The 22911-nt window shown below is 48.3% G+C and overlaps 2 long non-coding RNA genes across 3 annotated transcripts in view; one reads left to right on the forward strand and one right to left on the reverse strand.

Moving 5' to 3' along the window:
* Nucleotides 1–16880, reverse strand: part of LOC119624217 (uncharacterized) — a 51071-nt gene extending 34191 nt beyond the window's left edge. Inside the window, exon 1 of one of the 2 annotated variants that reach the window (XR_012093785.1) lies at nucleotides 16643–16880. This is a non-coding gene — a long non-coding RNA (uncharacterized lncRNA). The remainder of the gene's footprint in view (nucleotides 1–16642) is intronic. The other variant, XR_012093786.1, reaches the window with a different exon arrangement.
* Nucleotides 16881–16968: 88 nt separating this feature from the next.
* On the forward strand, nucleotides 16969–21096 carry LOC140712252 (uncharacterized). The gene is made up of 2 exons (XR_012093788.1): nucleotides 16969–17063; nucleotides 18254–21096. It is a non-coding gene; the product is annotated as an uncharacterized lncRNA (long non-coding RNA).
* Nucleotides 21097–22911: the final 1815 nt, after the last annotated feature.

Genomic DNA, 22911 nt, shown 5'->3' on the forward strand with positions numbered 1-22911 from the left:
GCTTCTAGTGCTGGCTGTCTTCTAATCTCATCTATGACCTTGAACCAGTCCCTTAACTTTGCTGGGCTTTGACTTATAAAAAGCAGGACACAGATGATCTGTTACTTTGTGATTCCAAATATTTACCTTGGCAAAGACTTAGTTTCCAAACTGAGATTTAAAGGATTTGCTGAAAAATCCAAATCATCTAAATCAGTGCTTCTCAAATTATAATGCATATATGAATCATCTTGTTAAAATGAGATTCTGATTCAAGAGGTTTGGGGTGGGGCTTGACATTCTGCATTTCTAATGAGGCCAGTGCTGCTGGTCCAAGGACCACAGCACTGGTCCTTGGTAACAGAATTGTTCTTGGAGTAACAGAAATGTGTCTCAGTCCTCTGAGAAGCAGCTGCCTGACAGGCAGGAACTCATGGAAGGCTGGAAGAGCCAAGAGACCATGATGCTGGTATAATCCTTTTGAAAAAGAAAGGAAAGCAAAGTTGAGTGGAGAAGACTTGGATTGCAGTGCAGTTCTAAGGAAGTTCAGCAAGGCAGATAAGAAGTCCTTGAGCCATCAGGGGAATCCCACATACTCCAAGAATGGGCCTTCCTAGGATCTCTGCCATGCTCAATCATTGGCTAGGAGCAGTTCATGGGAAGCATGGTTTTGGTGGAAACACAGTAATAGATTTCAGAATATACCAGCTGAGGCCAACAGTCAATGACAGTCACTGCAGTCAGAAATCTTTCATGGTTGTCAATGTTAAAGTTGTCAGATCAAAATGGAGTCACTTATGTTTATAAAAAGCAAAACAAAACAAAAAAGCCTGATAAATTGAGCCAGGAAAAGCTGTGAAGAGAGAGTACTCATGCATAAATACCTGATTAACAAAAACTATCATAAAAAACTGCAAAACTTGCAACCTTGCACAAAGGCCATTGCAACCTTACACAAAAATTACTCCTTTGAAGGCATCTGTCCAGCAACTGCCTGTCCAGCCTTGGATTAGTGTCACCCTTGTTATTGATCCTTGTAGCCAGGATAATTATCTCAAAACAATTATGTGTTGATCCTCATTTTTCCTTTAAAAAACCTTTGTGGTCCTTTACCTCCCTGAATACACACATAGCTTACTATGGTGTTATATAGGTATTCCCATTGCAATGCCCTTGATATAGTTTGGATGTGTGTCCTCACCCAAATCTCATGTTGAAATGTAATCCCCAGTTGGAGGTGGGGCCTGGTGGGAGTTGATTGGATCATGGGAGTGGATTTCTCATGAACGGTTTAGTACCATCAACTTGGTACTATTTTCATGATGGTGAGTAAGTTCTCCTGAGGTTTAAAAGTGTGTAGCATCTTCCCCGTCTCTCTCTTGCTCCTGCTCTGGCCATGTGACATGCAAGTTCCCACTTGGTCTTCTACCGTGATTGTAAGATTCCAGAGGCCTCCCCAGAAGCGGATGCCACTGTGCTTCCTCTACGGCCTGTAAACCATGAACTAGTTCAACCGCTTATAGTTTGTTTGGTTTTTTTTTTTTTAGACAGGGTCTTGCTATGACACCCAGACTGTAGTGCAGTGGCGCAATGACAGCTCACTGCAGCCTTGACCTCCAGGACTCAAGCAATCCTCCCAGCTCAGCCTCCTGAGTAGCTGGGATTACAGGTGTGCTCCACCATGCCCAGCTAATTTTTTTATGGAGACACGGTCTCACTATATTGCCCAAGATGGTCTTGAACTCATGGGCTCAAACAATCCTCCCACCTTGGCCTCCCAAAGTGCTAGGATTCCAGGCATGAGCCACCGCACCTGGCATCAGGTATTTCTTTATAGCAATGCAAGAACAGACTAATACAGCCCTATTATATAAATATTATTTTCATTTAGAGAGCCTCTCTGTTATTTAAGGTGACATAAATGGTGTCCAGAAGCAGGACCTGAAAAAGAGTATCAGAAGGAATTCATGATTCTTGGAACTAGTGTGCAATACTCACCTGAGCCCTTTGAGCACTCTGTTTCTATGGCTCACATTTACTGCCCTGGTGGATTTCCTCTCAGGCCAAGCCTCCCCCTTTTTGGTAGAAGCTCTTGACTTTGAAGCGGAGTTGTTGTCTGGGGTAATACCCAAGGTTCATTGCCTCGTGCCAAGAAAATTAAGGACACAGACATACACAAGGAGTGAGTTTAAGAGCAGAGGTTTACTAGGCAAAAGAAAGAACAGCTAGCTCTGCCCTTCAAGAGAGCCTTGTCCACAGTGGAGTGCACTGGAATTTATAGACAGGCTTGAGGAGGTGATACCTGATTACACAGGGCCCAAAGATTGGTTGGACCAGGTGTGACATTACATACTGTCCAGGGAATCTGACCGCCCCACCCTAATCTTATTTTGCAAATGAGGTCTTTGCTTAACTGGCGCCATCTTGTCTGCTCCTTATGGTATGCGTGGCTGGCAAAGAGAAGGGAAGATGGAGCTGTCATGTTGGATATGCCTAGTCCCAGGTAGCCTTTTCCTATTGGCACAGCTGCTGGCATTCACCCGTGCAAACTTGCAGCTTGCTTGTCTATGTCTGCAGCTCAATTTTACAGGCTGCTCTTTGTTAGAAAATTATTTGGAAGTTTCTTTTCATTAAAAGGAAAACCTTACTAAGGACTTCCTTACCCTATGCCTAAATAATTTCTTCTTAACTCCTATATCAACTTTATTCAGGATTTGGTTTAGTGATAAAGCCGCCTTTAATAAAGGACTGTACGTCCTCCTGGAATGATAAAAGGGTTTTTATCTTTTGGTTGAAAGACAAGTGTCTTTCTGGATTGAGTACTCTGGTGTCTCCAGAATCCATGTTCTGTCTGCAAGACATGTCTTCTCTGGTAAATTTACTTTTGTTTCTTTCTGCGTTGTGGTGGTTAATACTGAGTGTCAGCCTGATTGGATTGAAGGATGCAAAGTATTGATCCTGGGTGTGCCTGTGAGGGTGCTGCCAAAGGAGATTCACATTTGAGTCAGCGGGCTGGGGAAGGCACACCCACCCTTAATCTGGGTGGGCACCATCTAATCAGCTGCCAGCACAGCTAGAATATAAAGCAGGCAGAAAAATGTGAAAAGAGAGACTGGCCTCGCCTCCCAGCCTACATCTTTCTCCCGTGCTGGATGCTTCCTGCCCTTCAACCTCAGACTCCAAGTTCTTCAGCTTTGGGACTCGGACTGGCTCTCCTTACTCCTCAGCTTGCAGACAGCCTGTTGTGGGACCTTGTGATCATGTGAGTTAATACTTACTAAACTGCCTTTTATATATATCTGTTCTATTCTGTTCCTCTAGAGAACCCTGACTAATATATGCATGCATAATTTAATTTTTTTCTACATTCCTGGGTTAACATTTTTGTGAACACCTTTATCTTGGTTTCATTTTGGTTTGGTTACATGAATCTGTAAATGATTTGGCTCCTTTCCCTTGCTTCTAAAACTCTTCTGAGAGCAAAAATAAATATTCTAAATGGCGGGTGCCGGATGGCTATTTAAAAACCACTAGGACAGTCACCACTATCTAAAACATGGGTCCAAACTCTTGACATTCTCTGACAGGATTTATAGGATTTTCTTTGCTCTCAAGAGATTAATAAGAAATGAAATGGGATTCTCAAATATTAAGGCATGCCAAGGTTTTCTGAGACTCCAGCCAGCTACATATTATGGTCTATCTCATGAATATATTTAAACTAATGGGCCAGGAGCAGTGGCTCACGCCTGTAATCCCAGCAATTTGGGAGGCCGAAGCAGATGGATCACTTGAGCCCAGAGATTCAAGACCAGCCTGGGCAACATGGCAAAGCGCCATCTCTACAAAAAATATAAAAATTAGGCAGGCATGGTGGCATGTACCTGTTGTCCCAGCTTCTTGGGAGGCTAAGGCCGGAGGATCAATTGAGCCCAGGAGGTTGAGGTCGCAATGAACCATGATCACACCACTGTATTCTAGCCTGGGCAACACAGCAAGACCCGGTCTCAAAAATAAAAACAACAACAACAAATACTAATGGACAAATCATATCAAGGAAAATTCAGAGTTCAAATGGTCTGGCATGGTGGCTTGTGCCTGTAATCCCAGCACTTTGGGAGGCCAAGGCAGGTGGATCACTTGAGGCCACAAGTTCGAAAAGAGCCTGGCCAATATGGTGAAACCCCATCTCTGCCAAAATTACAAAAATTAGCCAGGCGTGGTGGTGTATGCCTGTAGTCCCAGCTACTTGGGGGGGGTAAGGCACAAGAATCACTTGAACCCAGGAGGCAGAGTTTGTAATGAGCTGAGTTCATGCCACTGTACTCCAGCCTGGGTGACAGAGCAAGACTCTGTCTCAAAAAAATAAAAATAAAAAAATAAGAGTCATAATTTGAACTCTCTAAAATACACTACAACTATAGTGTTAACATCACAGTCTACCCCTTGTGCCACACAGATCTTTACTCTCCACCAGGTTCAGGGAGAAGTTCCTCCCCATTTCCCTTGGGCCTCTATTTCCAAGGGGAACTCAGAAGAATGCAGGAGGTCTGTGGGACTAACTATGGCCCCTACCAGTGAAGTTAATCTTGGAGCCATAACTGGCCTTCATTCTCTCCCTCTTCCACTGTCTATTCTGAATTCCCCCCACCCTCAACAACTTCCTCAGATGCTGGTGGTTTACCTGGTGCTGTGAGCCAAACCTTCATTCCGGGGGTGAGCGGAGGGGGAGGGAAGGCGATAAATGCTAAATAATCAAACCCTTCTCCGGGTTGCTGCACATCCTTTCACAATTACAGTGGGGCTACCTGGAGGTGCCCAGTGGGTCACATGGGCTCTACACACATTCCTCCTGCCCTCATTATGCAGGAGCAGCCTTGCCCCTTCCTGTTGATCAGGGTCAGTTATCCCTGCCAGTATGATCACTCTTCTTGTCTGCTGGTTTCTGAGCATGAAGAATCCCAAGTGCCCTGCAGCAGCCACAAACCATAGTTCAATAGGACCCTTGCCATCATAGTGTCCCCCAGTTAAGTGCTGTGCTGTGTGGAATTCCATGCCTTTGGATCAGGCATTCTGTATGTCCCTGGAAAGTGATGCTAAGTAAGGCTCTGTGGTGAGGAAAGGCACACCCATGCCCAGGATAAGTCTCTATCCCTGGAGAGATGAACCATTGGCCCTTCCAGAATGGAAAGGGCCTGATGCAGTTGACTTGCCCCAAATGATGTGTTGGTCTCAAGGAATAGTGCCATTTCAGAGGCTCAGCATTGGTCTCTGTTGCTGACACACTGGACATTCAAAGGCCCCTAGGCTCTTCTGCCATATCACATCACAGTGATCTCCAAAAGGCCTCTTTTTTTTTTTTTTTTTTGGAGATGGAGTCTCCCTCTGTCGCCCAGGCTGGAGTGCAGTAGCTGGATCTCAGCTTACTGCAAGCTCCGCCTCCTGGGTTTACGCCATTCTCCTGCCTCAGCCTCCCGAGTAGCTGGGACTACAGGCGCCCACTACCACGCCCGGCTAATTTTTTGTATTTTTTAGTAGAGACGGGGTTTCACCGTGTTAGCCAGGATGGTCTCGATCTCCTGACCTCATGATCCGCCCGTCTCGGCCTCCCAAAGTGCTGGCATTACAGGCTTGAGCCACTGCGCCCAGCCCAAAAGGCCTCTTAAAGGGGGGCCATGATGATGCTTTGAGCTCCAAGTGTTAATGTCAACTCAAACTCTGCATCTACTACCCAAAATATCTTGTTATCCCCATTTCTCTAGTGAATGATCACCTAAATGGCCATAGGTCTCTTTGGGGGGAAAAATGAAGAAATCATTGTGACAAACACTTGCTGCAATTCTGCAAAGTCCTTCCTCTTAGAGAGCTGGCCACCTCTTTTGTCAATAGTTCTCAAACCTAAGCTAATTTTCAGATATAGAACCATTCCTTTCTAAGGGAAGCACCTGTGAGGGACAATGGGCAGGGAGGCCAGAGAGGTTGGGGGCTATCAGACCATGATGGGGGTGGACCACTGTGAAAGAGAGAGGGAAGGAAGGAACAAATATGTTGAATAAATCATAAACATCTGGTGCATACTGGGCAATGAATGGCTCCCATGGAATCTCTGGATGAATACAGTACAGCTCAGCCCCCAAGAACTCACAACCTAAAGTAGACACAGACTATTTGTTGTAAGCAGAATAATCCCCACCCCCCTTCCCTGAAGATGTCCATGCTGTAATCCCTGGAACTTGTGAATATGTCATCTTACATGGCAAAAATTAAGGTTGCAGATGAAATTAAGATTGCTGACTGAGACATTATCCTGGATCAGTCCAATGTCATCACAAGGGTCCTTATAAGTAGAAGTGGGAGGCAGAAGCAAATGTCAGAGAAAGACCCAACAGGAAACTCAATAGGAGAAAGACTTAATGAGCCATTTCTGATTTTGAAGATGGAAGGAGAACAGACGTGAGCCAAGAATGTGGCAACCTCTGGAAGCTAGTAAAAGGAAGAAAATGGATTCTCCCTCAGAGTTCCAGAAATGAACATAGCCCTGCCAACACCTTGATTTTAGCCCAGTAACACCCATTCTGGACTTCTGGCCTCCAGAATACTAAGAATAAATCTGTATTGTTTTAAGCTGCTAAATTTGTAGTAATTATTACAATAGCAATAGGAAACTAATAGGGCTATATAATGAACCACAGTGATTCATGCAATTGCACTGTATTCATACAACAGCTGTGTACAGGGGGCAGGAGCTCAGAACAAGCAAACTGGATAAGGGATGGCCTAGGGAGAAATAAGAGTGAGACAGAGGGGCAGAGGTGCAATGTGATATGCAGAGGCAGCTGCTGCAAGGCCAAGAGGGACACTCACACATGCAAACATTTAATCCTGTGCACACACATGCAACACAAACAAGGGCATACATGTTCTCACGTATACACACCCTAGTGTTATTGGCACTTACACATGCAGACTCTTTCTGACACAGGCCCACCCACTGCCTGGATTCCACCCGTTTTTGGTGACCTCTCTTGTATTAGTCCATTCTCACGCTGCTAATAAAGATATACCCAAGGGTGGGTAATTTATAAAGGAAACAGGGTTAATTGACTCACAGTTCAGCATGGCTGGAGAGGCCTCAGGAAACTTACAATGATGGTGGAAGGGAAAGCAAACATGTCCTTCTTCACATGGCGGCAGCAAGAAGAAGTGCTGAGCAAAAGGGGGAAAAGCCCCTTGTAAAACCATCAGATCTCGTGAGAACTCACGATCCCAAGAACAGCATGAGGGTAACTGCCCCCATGATTCAATTACCTCTCACTGGGTCCCTCCCATGACATGTGGGCATTATGGGAACTACAATTCAAGATGAGATTTGGGTGGGGACACAGCCAAACCATATCAACTCTGTCATCTCTGAACACCATATTTCCTGAGGGCAGCTGAATTTAGCAGGTGGGGACAGGGCTTGTCTACCACGGCTCCATCACTAGCCTTCACCTGAACAGGAGGTACACTGGGAGGCTGAGACTCACCAGCTGGGGGGCAGCTGGAAATCATTTACCTGCCCAGCATTTTAGTTTGTACGGTGTCAGGGTAAGCCCTGACCTTGCACATGTTCTCCCAAATCTCGGTCTCTCCCCTCACAGCTGTATGATGGAACCTATTATGAATGAGCTGGTCACCCAGAACCAGTGTGTCCATCTTCCCATGCATTTGCTGTCGATTTTCATTCATTCAACATACATTTATTGATGCTTCTTCTGTGTTAATGCCTGCTCCTGGATACTTTGGACCCCAAGTAAAATAAGCTACTATCCAAGATATGATTTCTGGTGTAACCAGAGCTATGATAGGGTGAGAGCAAGTAGGTGCCTGCAGAAAGATAGGAGGAGCTCATAGCCCAGCCTTGGGGTAAGAGACAACTTCCTGAGTAAATGACATTTTGGCTGAGTATTAAAGAATAAGATCACTGGGCAAAGGTGAAATCAGGAGGAGCAAGGAAAAGAAGTTAAGTCAGGTTTGTGATATGTATTTTAGAAAGATCTCCCTGGTGAGGATGGCAAAGGGGGACTGGGAGGAAGGCAGGCCAGTGAGCAGCTGCTGTAATTATCCCAACCTGAGAAGGCAGTTGGGCTGGATAGACATGGGAGCTCCAGAGATATGCCTGAGGTGGTATCTGTAGGATGTAGGGCCTAACTGATGGGGACAGAGGGGATAAAGGGAGAGGGAGCAGTTAAAGACTGTCAGGTTGATGCCTGGGACATCTAAGAATGGCCCCAGTCTCAGAGTCAAGTGCCAGGAGTAAAGAAAGGATAACCAGGCTGGGGGCACCCAGGCCCTGGTGCTGACTTCAGCAGCAGGCATATGCTTCCTTGGGGAGGAGTCAGCTGGTAGAGAGGGTATGTGCAGCACTTCCTGGATCTGGGAGGGGTTCCCCAAGTCACACACACACACACACACACACACACACACACCAATCACACATCTTCTTGGCTTAGAGAAAAAAGTTAAGTAGCCCCTCCCCATTTTAACAGCTGAGGAGTCCATGATTTCAAGAGGTTAAATGACCTTCTCCAAGGCCACAGAGCAGTGCCTGATGGAACTGGGATTTGAACCCAGGCTTGTCTGACTACATCCTGTGCTCTTCTCCCCAGTCCCAACAGGTCAACCAGGCCAGTCTTGGCACCAGCAAATTAAGAATACAGGGGACCTCTGACCTCTACGTCACACCCAGCCTGGCCAGGCCACTTACAGGGCCATTCAAAGCCAGGACTGCCTCACCCTCTTAGACAATGGACCAGGACATAAAGTTCTCTTTGTGGGTAGAATGACCTTGGGCCCTCCAAGGAGAGGCAGAATGGCCCTACAGCTAACTTAGCCCTCTCATACCCACTCCACACCGTGGCCACCCACCCCACAGCTAGAGCACCTAAGAAGTGCATCTCCTAGTCTGCAGGTGAGCAGGAGGAGCCCAGGCCCAGCCCAGTTCAGCACGTCCCCACTGTCACACAGCTCAGCCATAGCTGGGCCTTCCAGGAAATCCAGACCAGGGCAATTAGAAACAGAGAGCTCAGGGCTTAGAACGAGATACTCTGCAGGATCCTGGTGAGGATCTGGCCCTGTCTGAGCCTATTTCCTCATCTGTAAAACGTGAAGTTAGGCTCATTTATCCCACAGCTCCCACAGCTGCAATGGTCTTTTTGCATCTCCTCTGCAGTCCCTGGCCTCATCCAAGCCTAAGAGTTCAACAACAGATGCCTGGTCCCTACGGAAAGCCCCCAACTCTGGCCTCAGCAGATCCACCTCCTCACTCCCCACAGGTCCCCCGAGGTTCAGTGTAGCCCCAGCCAGAAGAATGTGAACCATTCCCGGCATCTCCTCCCCTGTGGCCAGCCCAGAGAGGGGCTGGAGCCTCTGGGCCCTTCTGACAGGAAATTAGCTGGGCCTGGCCTTCCCCACTACCAGCTGCTCTGCTGACCCTGACCCTGTGTTTTCTGAAACTTGATACTGCAAATTTCAAAGCCTCTTCTCCATTCCCTGGAGGCCTGGCTGAGCTGTGTGTCCAGTGGGGCCTCCAGCCTACGTGTGGGCCTGCCTTCCTGTCCTGGAAAGGGCCCTGGCTAAGAGTGGGGCAGGGAAGCCTGAGGCCCAGCCCCTGCCATGACCCTGAGCAGGGCCTACCCCCAGGCGATTCATCTCCCCATCTCTGAGCTGTGAGAGGGAACCCACATGCAGAGTGGCTGCAACATGGAGAATGGGTTGGAGGGACACAGGAGGGGCAGTGGAGAGACCACCTCAGATGCAACTGTGATGTTTCAGGGAAGAGATGGTTTGGACTAGGATGGGATGGTGAAGATGACAAAAACTGTAGACTGGAGACATATTTAGGAAGTAAGATGGAGAGATACTGGTGATGGTCTGGCCATGAAGGCTGAGGGACACAGGTGTCAAAGGGCCTGCTAGGTTTCTGAGTTGCCCAGCTTTCCCTGAGATGGTGAACACCAAAGGATGACCAGGGTTGGGTTGAGGAGGGAAAATATCCTGTTTGGCCTTAGTTAGAGGCTGAGGCGCCTTTGAGCTGTCCCAGTGAAGAGGCTGAGCACTTGGATATCCAGAGAGGAATAAGCTGAAGATACTTATTTGGGAGGGAGAAAAGTAGATGGTAGGTAAGGACATGGATAAAACTGCCAAGAAGGAAGAGTATGAAGTAAGAAAAGAGCCCAGCCTGTGCCTTAAGGACACTAATGTTCAATGGCCAGGTAAGGGAGGAGAAACCTGGAATAGAGGGTGAACAGAGAAAGAGCAGCCGAAGATATAGGAAGAACCATAAGCATGTTGTGCCTTGCAATGAATGGAGAAGAGTGTTTCAAGAAGCAAGAGAATGTTCGGATGCTGCTGGAAAATCTAAAAAAAAGAGGAGAGTGTAAAATGCACTTTGGATTTAGTGTCCTGAAGGTCACCTCACCAGTGTTTTAGGGAGTGCTGTTTCGGTGAAGTGAAGCAGGTAGCGGCCAGACTGTCACGGACAGGAGGCACGTGAGGTGTGAGGAAAGAGACAGTGCTCTGGAGACGTTTGACTGTGGGTGAGAGGAGGGTGGGGCAGTAGCTGCAGTAAGACAAGGAGTCAAAGAAAGGGGCTTTTGTTGTTTTTTAAGGTAAGTGAGATTCAAACATGTTTAAATGTTGATAAGCAGAATCTTGTTCAGATGAGAGACTGACAATGCCTGAGAAAACAGGGACAACAAACATAAAAGTGTTTTTGACAAAGCAGGAGGGCTTGCCAGGGCCCCTCAGCAGGGTAGGGCTCAGAGGGAACATCTCCAATCCTTTGAAGCTGGCTCCTGGGCACTAGGCTGGCTGTGGCACTGCCTCTGAGTGCTCTATATGCCCCACAGCCAAGGCCAGCACCCTTGGATGGCCAAGTACATGTACCTTATGGACCCTATTCAACCCTAGTTGAGGACGGCAGGAGTTAGAGATGATCGGACAGACCGTGGTGGGCCATGATGTCCTAAACAAGGGTGCTACATCCCTGGGAGAAGAGCCATGGGCCTCTAGGCCTATTGTGGACATTGAGCCCATTGCCAGAGACAGGATGCCTGGAGCCCTGCTGGATGGTATCCCTAAGTCCAGGGTCCCCAGATGCCTCCATTCCAGCTTGGCAATACCATGTTGGCTCTACTGGCATGGGACACTCCCAGGCATACCACAGGGTAGTGGTTCTCAGAGGATGGCCTCTAGACTGGGAATATCAGCATTACCTAGAAACTAGTTGGAAATGCAAACTCTGAGGCCCCACCACAGATCTATCAAATCAAAAACTCTGGAGGTAGAGTCCAGCAGTGTGTGTATAACAAAGTTTCCAAGTGACTTTGAGGCACCACTTCTCTAAGGTATCAAGCCTTTCATCCCTCCATTTGCTGTCCGTCCAGTAACCTAAAATTCACACATCTACCAGTCTAAACAGCCATCATCCAACTGTCCATTTCTCAGTGCAATTCAACCATCTGTCTTAGTCAGTCTGAGCTGCTATAACAGGACAACCACAGATTGGGTGGCTTATAAGCAACAGAAAATGTATTTCTTGCCGTTCTGAAGGTTGGAAAGTTCAAGATCAAGGCACTAGCAGATCTGGTGTCTGGTGAGAGCCTGCTTCCTGGCTCACAGAGAACTAGCTATCAACAATCCACGTTCACATTCTGTCCAGCCACCTGTGCCTATCTATCTAATCTCATGTAATCTAGTCTATCATCAGCCTAAATAGTCATCATTCTAAATATTTCTTTATTTATGTTACAAACATCTACTCACTATCTTCACAACTCATTTATTACACAAAAGAATATCTAAGCTCTGGTACCCACCACACCCACCTCCCCTTTCTAAGGAAAATGGACATAAACATTTCTTTCTGCTTAAAGTTTCAGGATCATATCATGTGTATTAACTGAAATCAGTTCTATTTCTCTGGGCAGCAACCCTGACTGGACAAGGGGCAGGTTCTTGGGGTTCCTCAACTAAAGGCAACTGTGTTTGTATGTGTATAATCTTAATATATATATACACACACACACATATATATAGTAGCTTAAGTATTACATACAGATATGATATATTCTATAGATATAGATCTGTCACACATATGTGTACATATATAACTTCAATAGCTTGCCATAAAACTCTGCCCAAATGAGGTTGTCTGTACTGAATGGTGACAGACTTAGCCAGTCATAAACATTCTCTTCCTTCATTCTCTTCCTTGGAGAGTATGAATGCTTGGTATCACGGAGAAGTCAGGTCACTTCAAGCTCCAGTTCTATCCTAACAATGGTAAGCAGTTTTCAAGGAAGCCTGCTGAATATGTCTGCTTTGAAAGAGTGGGATTTAGAGTGACCTTATAGCTCAGACAGAAACAACTGTGCTGCGGGCGTGACTCTGCAACCCTGCATTTAGCCCTCATTATCCAAGACAAATGTCAAGCTGCCTCTGCTGGAGGGTGGAGCTAGATGACCACACTATACCACATATCCTCCTTGTCCACAGCTGATTGGAGCAGGGCCACCTCACCAGAGGGAGGTAGCACCCATATCCCATCCATCAGCAAATCCTGATTACCTTCAAAATCAATCCTAAACTGGACCACTTATCACTGCCCTCACCACTGCCACCCTGGTCCAAACTACCAACATCTCTCACCTGGATTTCTGCAGTCGCCTCCTAAGTGGTCTCCCTGTTTGCCTCCCTTTCCCACCTTGTCCCTTTCAGTCTATTCTCATCACAGTAGCCAGAGAGGTCCTTTTTAAAATCTAAGATCATGCCATTTCTCTGTTCAATATCCTCCAGTGCCTCCCCTCCTTCTTACAGTAAAAGTCTAAGTCCTCACAATGGCTTGTAACACACTTCATGATCGGTCCTGCTACCCGTCTGACCTCATCTTCCACCATCCTCCCCGTGTTCACACAACATCAGCCACACCAGCCTCACTGATGTTCCTCACACGGTGCCACAGAGTTCCCACCTCAGGACCACTGCACTTGCCATGCCCTCTTCCTAGAGCATTCTTCCCCCAGATATCTTCACGGCTCACCCCCTCAATTTCTTCAGATTTCTGCTCAAATATGACCATATCAGGGACACCCTCTCTGAGTATCCTACATGCAGCAGAAACCCAACCCCTCCCCAAACTGCTCCCTGCTTTATTTTTTCCATAGCATTTAACGTCAGCTCACATATAACTGCCTACTCTCTCTCTCTCCTCATTAGAAAGTATGCTTCATAAATGCAGCAACTTTGTTTTGCTTGCTGTCTATTTTTCAACACTTAGGAGCTTTGTTGAGGTACAAAGAGTCACATAAATAAGCACTTGGTAAAAACTTGTGGAAGGAATGAGTAAGAGTGGCTGAGAGTAGACCATGAGGAAGAAAATCGAGCAGAGGGAGCCTGCTGAGACAGGAACGAGTACAGAGAAATGTGGGAAAGAGAGGAACCTTGAGGTCCTCGGGAGATGGAGAGAAGAGCCACTGTTCCTGACTTTCCAGTTCCAATCTCACAAGGCCTAAATGTCAGTGCTCTCTGCAAGGTTGTCCATTGTATTCTCACAATTGTACCCCTCATTCTTAAAAACATTGGAGTTTTCTTTGTTCCTTGTAACAAAAACAACCTTGACTTGAGCAGTGTCCTTCCAACCATCCATCCACCCATCTCTCCATCCCCACATGCCCTCCTAATCATTTATACTTCATTTTTTTTCCCTTTTTTTTTTTGAGACAGAGTTTCACTCTTGTTGCCCAGGCTGGCATACAATGGCGCAATCTCAGCTCACTGCAACCTCCGCCTCCCGGGTTCAAGCGATTCTCCTGCCTCAGCCCCCTGAGTAAGTGGGATTATAGGCATGCACCACCATGCCTGGCTAACTTTGTATTTTTAGTAAAGACAGGGGGTTTCACCATGTTGATCAGGCTGGTCTCAAACTCCTGACCCCAGGTGATCCGCCTACCTCGGCCTCCCAAAGTGCTGGGATTACAGGTATGAGCCACCGTGCTTGGCTGATCACTTATACTTCTAATCATCTGTCTACAGATCAGTCCACTAGTCCGTTCATCCCTATAAGCGTCCATTAGCCTAGAGTCCACCCATCATCCATCAATCCATGTAACCAACAACTATCCATCCACACGTGGATGGATAACCTCCTTTCATAACCTCCAGGTACAGTGGAGTCAGGTCATGAAGGATCTCATCACAGGGCTGAGGCCATTCAACTTTAATGCTGAAAAGTGGGAAGCTATGGAAGGATTTTGAACAGGAAAGTTATATAGTTGGATCTGTATTTTAGAAAAATAACTCTGACAGCTATGAGCAAGATACTTACTGTCTAAAGGCAGGAAGACCAGTTGGGGTAATATTAAAATATTCCAGATGATGAATTAGGGCAGAGGCACAGGGGCTTCAGAAAAGAAGATTCAAGGGAGAGACAGGGAAGCAGGTCTAGGAACAAGCCCAGCCCAGAAGGGCAGGCCTAGACAAAAAACTGCCTAATAGGGGGCCTCAGTTTTGCAATCACCAGCTCAGCGCAGGCACTGTGTTTGCCCCAGATCTCAAGTGGGACCAGGCCTCTAGCACATTCTGCACATTTGGGGCAGAGTTCCCAAGAAGCCCAATCCAGAACCAGTCTTCTCTGGGCCCTCAGCAGAGCACTCTGTCCTACATCTCAAGTCTCTGAGTAAGTGATATTTCCAGAGTACACATTCCCCCACCAACTCATCTCACAGCTCAGCCCTGGCTACAGAAAGCAAGGGCCTCTTCTCTGTTAATTTTCTTCAACTCCTCAGAGGTTGGGCCTCTGGCCCAGTGAAGTCAGGGTCTGGGAGGCAGCCCTGGCTCCCTGCCAGCCCACAGAGACTATATTTGGAGCAAGACAACTCCCTCTGGACACAGAGCTTGGGACCCACCCTGCAGGGCTGCCCCAACCAATTTTACCCAGTATCCACGCAGTGTGATTGTCACTCACGTTTTCACTTGTTAGTTCATTCATTTGTTTACTCATTTATTCATTCCACAAACATTTATTGATCTGCTGGTATGATGCAGCAGGTACAACAGGATGTGCGGTGGGCACATATCTGTATATGTGTATATATGGTTCTCTCTAAGCAGGGATGGCAGAACATACTCTGGGTGTCCTCCCTCAGGGTTCAGTGGTGATGATGACTCACACTCAGGTGTATATGGCATCTTTGGGGACCTGTGTGCAAGTGCATGCAGGCACGTGCTCTCTGACGAGGTAGCTATGACTCAGTGGCACGTGGCATCTGTGGGTACCTGTGTGGATATGTGTCTGAGTGCAGGCATGAGCATAGGCGCTAGCTCCTCAGGGGGTGGGGGAAGTGGTTGTGACTCAGCTGCACATGGTGACTGGGAGCCTACAAGCCAGCTATGACTTTATGGCTTTGCTTATTTGCCAAGCCAAACAGTTAGTGCTGGGCACAAATATTCTATCAGAATGTGCATGGAATAAGTCCTGAGCTGGGGACCTCCAGCAGGCAGGAGAGACTCAGTAGTCTTGGCCCAGCAGCATGTGTCCTCCGCCTGCCCCCTCCACCGTAGGTATACAGGTCCTACCCTCCCCACTTCGCCCTCTCCACTCCTGCCTCCTGGAGACTGAGCGAGCGCGTCCCTCATTGACTCTACATCACCCCTCACCCACCGGTCCCAGGTGCACACACGAGACCAGGCCCAGAGGTACAGGGCTGTGGCCTTCAAGCTGCCAGCCCAATCCATTTTTCTACTATACCAAAAACCCCTTCTTTTCCAGACCCCATGAGGGCGTCTTACTCCAACATCCCAGCCCCGGTTGTAGGCTCGGCAAGCCCGCTCCAGGGCCCACTTCCCATCTCGGCGGCCGCAGACCCGCTGCCTCCCCATCGGCGCGGCCCCATCTTCACCTCTGAGCTCCTTGCCCCTCTCTCCCTGGCTGCCTCTGTCCTTATCTGTCCCGAGTCTATCTTTGTCTCTTCTCGAGCCGGGCTGTCTGCAGCAGAGGCTTCACCAGAGTGGAGGTGCTGACAGAGTGAGGGTGTGGGCAGGACACTCTGTGTCCCTTCTTGAGCCTTATCGGGAAAACTTAAGTCACTGCTCAGGGCTCAGACTGGAATTTCGCCCTAGATGACCTTGCTGGGTCTGCCGGGGGCCTCCGCGGGGACAGCCAGGGTCAAACGAGTCAGGAAACAGGCCCCTGCTTGTGGGCCGCCCGCCCGCCCTCATCCCAACTAGGCCGCCTGCAGCGCCCTCCGCGGGAGACGCCGGGGAGGGGAGAGAAGGGAGGAGACGGGAGGGGCGGCCCCGTCTTGGGCACTCGCAGGGACCAGCGGGAGGCCGTGTGGGGCTGGAGTCGTGACCACGGATGCCGCAAGGCCACAGGGCCCTCCTCGGGGTCCCGGCCGGAAATCCTCAGGGGCCCGAGGAGGAGCCCGGGCGGCCACCCGACCACCTCCCCGCAGGCCGCAGGCAGGCGGCGCGCCGTACCCGCGGGGAATGCGGGAAGAGGGCATCGCGTCTGGACACCTGGGCTTCGTCCCAGAGCCGTCACTGCTGTGTCCCCTTGAGCAACTGCCTAGCTCCCTAAGCCTCACTTTTCACACCTGGAACATAGGAAAATTGCGCCCACCTTCTGGGTCGTGGCAGATAAAATGAGTTCACATCAGGGCTGGCTCTCAGGAGGCGCTCAGTGCCCGTGGCTTTCCTCCCGGGTGGGCAGAACCCCGGGGCAGCTACCCGCGCCCTGGCACCCAGAGCGGAGCAGCCAGGAGCGGAGCCGCCACCGCACACCCCACCCGACCCGACCCTGGTCCGCCCTGAGCGCCCGGGTCGGGGCTGGAACCTGCGGGCGCGGCGCACGCCTGCCACCTGGCGGCGAAGCCACCTGACCGCCCGTCCCGCCCACGGCCGCGCGCGTGCGCAGGCCTGCACCACCCAGTCGCCCCCACCTCGCCGCGCCCCGCCTCCCTCGCCCAGGGACCCCCTAGGCCACGCCACGACCCTCCACCAGCCCAGCGAACCCCCTCGGCCGCGCAGACCTGCGCCACCAGGTCGTTTCCTCCCCTCCTTCCCTCAAAAACGTGTGCATTTCGTTACCCTTACACCTGGAACCGGGGTCATTTCAGGACCTCCCAAGGAGGGTCAGGATGGTGGGATTAGCCTTAAGGGGGGGCGGACGCAGTTTGGCGGTTAAACCGCGTGTTCCTGTTTCAAACAAACCTAAATGTAGGCCTGGAAGGCTGTGTACTGAAATCCTAGCACTAGGTTGGTGCAAAATTAATTGCGGTTTTTGCCATTGTCGGTTGTCTGCAGAGTGAGATTATGGCGAAGCATTTTATTCTTTTTACATACCTGCTTTTTCTCAATTTTCCACATTGGATATGTACTGGTGTTAAGGGAAAAAAAACAACAAAAGTTATTTTTTGAAAAAAAAAAATCACATGGAGAGGGGGACGAACTGGCCTATCAAGGGGATTTCCGGAAGTTAACTTTCTAGTATCTCTGTTTGCATGTAGACTCCCAGGGTCCCCTGGGGGAAATGGAGAAATGAAGCCCAGGACTTGAGGCATTGGGGTGGATGGTCCATCTTTCACATATGCTGGGATTAACTTCCTTTAAGATAAAAGAAAGGCAAGAGTTCCCAGCCTTATTAGGGTAACGTGGGGTAGAGCCTCCAAATAAACCAGAAACTCTTGAGAGTTGAGGTGGTCAGTCGCTGCTGTCTGGTTCAAGCTCTGATTGGACCCAAGGGGACCAGATCCAGGATATATTTGAGAACAAGGAATTTATTTCAGAAAGGGGCCACTCAAAAGCCAGCATTTACTAAGAACCTGCTTGGTACAGGATGCTGGAACTACCACAACAGGCTGCCCCTGCCCTTAAGGAGTTCTGGGCTGACTTTTGGGAAAGTTCATCAGAAGTGACAGGTAGTGAGTGAGGCAGATCAGCACGAACATTACAAGCCGCAGGAACCGTCATCGGCTGATACAGGCCCTGGGAGGTAGAGTGGAGAACAGCTCTGGCCCCCACAGCTAATGGCCACCAACAGAGTGACAGGACCCTTGAGGGGAGAGCAGAGGCTGGAGGTCCTTGGGGTCTACTGGGAGGTGACAGTCACAGGCTCTTGGGTCCTCTCCACAGCCTTGCTGGAACCTTCCAAAGAGCAGGTGTGACTGGGGAAGTGTGTTGCTGGGCTGTTGCCCTCACCTAGGACCTCATCTGTTCACTCATCCATTCACAGATTTGCCAGATACCTGCCTTTGCCGGACACCTCAAAAGTTACAGACCTGCCTGTGGACATGCATAGAGCACCTGAGGTATTTCCCAAACTCTCCAGTAGTAGCCTTGAATGGCTGACCTACCGCAGTCACCTGCCAGATCTTCTCAGAACTGGCCAGCCCACCAGCAACATGCCCATTAAGTGGCCTGGCCCAGCCCAGATGGAAAACCCCCCTCCACGTGACTTTCTAAAGAACATGCATGAAGACAAAACACCAGGTGCCTCAGGTGTGACACCGTGAGGACACATCACCTGTACAGTACCCTAACCCACCTGAGATGACACAGTAAGGTAAAACCACAGTAGAGCCCAGGCCTGTTTGACGCTGACATCCAGGCTCCTTTCCAACTTAGTGCCCTAAAGGCCTGATTGGGGTGGGGGTAGGGAGGAAGATTCAAGCACTGACTGCTTGTAGCCCAGGCTGGGAGGGCAACAGCTTTAGAAAAAAAAAAGCCATTCATTGCTTTAACCATCTTCCAGCTAACTGCAGTCAGATGTACAGGGCCATGGGGCTCTGGGATGAAGTCTTCCACCTCTACACCTTGTAAACAAGGATTCCAGACACACCCTCCAAATGGGAATGGAGACACATGTTTGGCAGAGTTGGACAGTGACGCTGGTCTCGTATCAGCCTGGACTTTGAGGGGAGTGGAAAACTGATGAGTGTGGAGGTGCAGCAGCCCTGTTATCCCCTGAAACTAGCCTGTGGGAGGACAGTCTTCCCAGGGTAGCTGCTCAGGAGGTCCTGGTCCATGCATCAGGAAGAAAACGGAACCTGAGAACAGAGGGAAAATGCAGAAAGTGGGGCAGGGAGGCTGCTCCCTGAAACCCCCATGGGTTGCTGGTTCAAGCAGAAAGTGTTGCTGAATGGGCAGAGGCAGGGTGAAATGGAATAGGAAACGAGGACTTCCGATGAGGAGGAGGGGGCAGTGGGCTGCGGGTCTTGGGAACTGAACAGAATGGGGTTTGCTAGACAGAGTTTTCTAGTCCTGCTGGACCTCAGCTGGCCCCTGTGAACTGCTGTTGAGGGGATTTAAACAAAGTCCTGCATTCCTGTGGGTGCATAACCCTAAGAGACCATGGACTGCGTCTGTGTGGTGGGAACAGGAAAAGGCGGCTGAGTGTAGCCCCGCTTGGAATTTAGTGTCCACCACAGATGTATCCACTACCCAGGACCAAAGACCCAGTAGCCTCAGAAGCCTCAATGGAAGCTGAGCACAGGACTAGAAAGGGTCAGGGCCCTCCTCTGCATGTAGGGGTGGCACATGGCAACTAGCTAGGTGATGGGGAACTGAGAAATTAAATGTTTGACATAAAAATGTAATCAGGACCTGAGAGGAGGTGGATGGTATAATGAACAGCATCCTAGAAGTCCGGTACAGATTTCGCATGTCCCCTTCTAGTTCCTTCTCTGCAAATTGAAACGTGAGGCCAGGTGCAGTGGCTCACGCCTATAATCCCAGCACTTTGGGAGGCCGAGGTGGGCGTATCAGGCTGGTCAGGTGTTCCGAGACCAGCCTGGCCAACATGGTGAAATCTGTCTACTAAAAATACAAAAATCAGCCGGGTGTGCTGGCACATGCCTGTCATCCCAGCTACTTGGGAGGCTGAGGCAGGAGAATCCCTTGAACCTGGGAGGCAGAGGCTGCAGTGAGCTGAGATCACACCACTGCACTCTAGCCTGAGCATCAGAGCGAGACTCCATCAGGAAAAAAAAAAAAAAATTTAAAGGTGAGCCAGTTCAGGCATTCTAGAGGCACTGCAGTTACAGACAGTAAACTGCACAAATCCTGGGTGTAAAGTTGATTTTTTTTTCCTATGTAACCACCATTTACAGCATCCCAGAAAGTTCGTCTCTTCCCAGTTTACAGCCACCCGCCTCTCACCCTCACTTCTAAATCCACTGATTAGCAGTGTCTTGGAAATTTATATGGAATCGTATAGTATGTGCTCTTTTGTATTTGGCTTCTCTGCTCAACATGATGTCCATGAGATTCAGCCATGTTGTTGCCTCTCTCTGTAATATGTTAATTTTATGTTAATTTAGGTGTAGTATCCTTTGTTTGGATATACAATTCGTCTCTTCTCTACTGGTGGATATTTGGGTGTCTCTGGTTTGGGGCCATTATAATAAAACTATTGTGAATCATCTTATACAAGTTTTTTGGTGGACACCAGCCTCATTTCTCTGAAATGAGTGAAAACTGCTGGGCCAGAGGGTAGCTGTTGTTTTTAGCTTTAGTGGATATTGCCAAGTAGGAAGTAGGGAGGTGATTATTACAGTCTCTAATATATAAAGAAAGGAGTAGAGGGGGAAAGAGAGGAAAGAAATAGAGATTCCATAAACTATTCCCAAGACTGATCCTTTAACAAATCTGGAGCACCTCCTCTGCACTGTAAAAGCTGAGGAGTGCCTCTTCCCACGCTTTCATTATGTCGTGACCTTATTCACCTGATCCTCACCCCGCTAGGGCAGCTGTGCCTTGCTGGAACTACCCAGAAGGTTGCAATTAAGGCTTGGCCAGTTAGAACAAGCACAAGCGCTGTGCAGGACACATCACCACCTGAGTGGCAAATGTGAACATTCATTCCTCACAAGCTGCTAAATGGTGCTGACAGACTCACCCTGTGTTTCAGCACCTGGAAAGAAATCAGGGTTAAGGCAGCTTTTACACTTCACGCTTCAGCAACTTGCATCATAGTCTTTAAAATATATCCAAAGCAACCCCCTCCAGAGGCTCTGGGTGTGTCAGAGGTCCCTGCCCTCTGCTGTCTGCCAGCTCACAGAGCAACAGGTATTCTCCCTTCCAGGTGCTCCTCATTTGCACCGAAGAGGTCAGTCAACTCCTAGGACATCTGAAAGGCAAGTGTTCTGGATAACAGAACTGGCCTTTCTGTGGAGCAGGTTTTCTCAATCTTGCCACTACTGACATTTTAGTTCAGATAATTCTGTTACTGGGGGCTGTCCTAGGCATTGTGAGATGTTTTGCAGCATCCCTGGCCTCTACCTACTCGATGCCAGCAACAGTCCCTCCAGTTGTGACAATGAAAAATGTCTCCAGACATTGCCAACCGTCCCCTGGAGGGCAAAATCACCACCAGTTGAGAACCACTGTGATAGAGAAAGAACAGTTTGTTTTTTTTATTTTTGAGATGGAGTCTCGCTCTGTTGCCCAGGCTGGAGTGCGGTGGCACGACCTCGGCTCACTGCAAGCTCCACCTCCTGGGTTAACACCATTCTCCTGTCTCAGCCTCCCGAGTGGCTGGGACTACAGGCGCCCGCCACCGCGCCTGGCTAATTTTTTTATATTTTTAGTAGAGACAGGATTTCACCGTGTTAGCCATGATGGTCTCGATCTCCTCACCTCGTGATCTGCCCGCCTCAGAAAGAACAGTTTTTAAACACACCAACCAGTGTCCTCTCCCTCCCTCCAAGAGGGAAAGATCAGTTTTCCAATATACACTCAAGCTGGACTGAGTGGGCCCACTTAGTCCACAATAGGCATTTTATCTTGGCAACAGTGTAAACCACAACAACAAACAAAAAGCCACATGGTTTACTCTGGTGAAAGAAAAACTGAAAGGCATAAAAAGAAAACTAAGGAAAACAGAAGTAAGAAAATTTGAAGGTAACGGCAACAATGAATGAGAAATCATCTTTGTAAGTTCCCGTTTGTGAGCTGACACATCAGCCATGGCTTTCCCACATTCGTGACTCAAACACCAAAGATGAGGCCATAGCTAACTTCTTGGGTTCTAAACTGCAAACCCAGTGTTTTCAGGAAGTGTCCCTCAACCGAAGTCCATCTCATTATATGAAAACACATACAGATACACCCAACTTTACCCCCACTGTTTTATTAAATCAGACAGTAAATGTATATTCTGGTATTTTTAATTTTCTTACTGGGTCCATTTTACTTAAAAAAAAATACAAAACATTTTTAATGTATTTTAGAAAAATCAGCAAAAAATTGAGAAAGTTGAGCATATTACATTGTACAATAGTTTCATACGAATGTTTTAAAATCATAAATATTTGGTTTCCTCTCAACATAGCACATCACAAAAATACATTTCAAAAACTTTTTTCATGTATAATTCCTGTAAATGATCATATCCCTACTTACTAAGGAAAACACCTGATGACAAGCACTCAAACACTCCTGAAATTTTCTGTACAGTAAGTACAAAAGTAAAACCAAGAGTTCTGTTGGCCCTTTGACAGGTGAAACCATTTTAAATATTAGGAAGAATTCACTTAGTATCAAAATATAATTCCAAATGGAATATACTTAGTTCATTTCTTTGCCATCTTTGATTCACAAGTATCTATCTTAGCCAAAGCACTGTTTAAAAGGATTTTGCCTTCTAGACATAGTGCCACTGAAAACCAAGATGTAATAACACTACGCATTAAACAGAAAGCTTTTGCGCAACCACATATATAACTACTTGGTCATGTCAAGGTCCACATGTGACCAGAAAGCATGCAGTTGTTAGGCGGATGACCAGGGGCCAGGCAGTGAGGTCTTCAAGAACCCAGGGCTAGAGCAGCTAAGCCCAGGTCATGTTATCGGCTCCAATTGTGGAATAAGCAAGGTTTAAGGAAGGACATT

Source organism: Chlorocebus sabaeus, chromosome 1 (genome assembly GCF_047675955.1).
Source record: "Chlorocebus sabaeus isolate Y175 chromosome 1, mChlSab1.0.hap1, whole genome shotgun sequence".
In the NCBI taxonomy this organism is placed as follows: domain Eukaryota; kingdom Metazoa; phylum Chordata; class Mammalia; order Primates; family Cercopithecidae; genus Chlorocebus; species Chlorocebus sabaeus.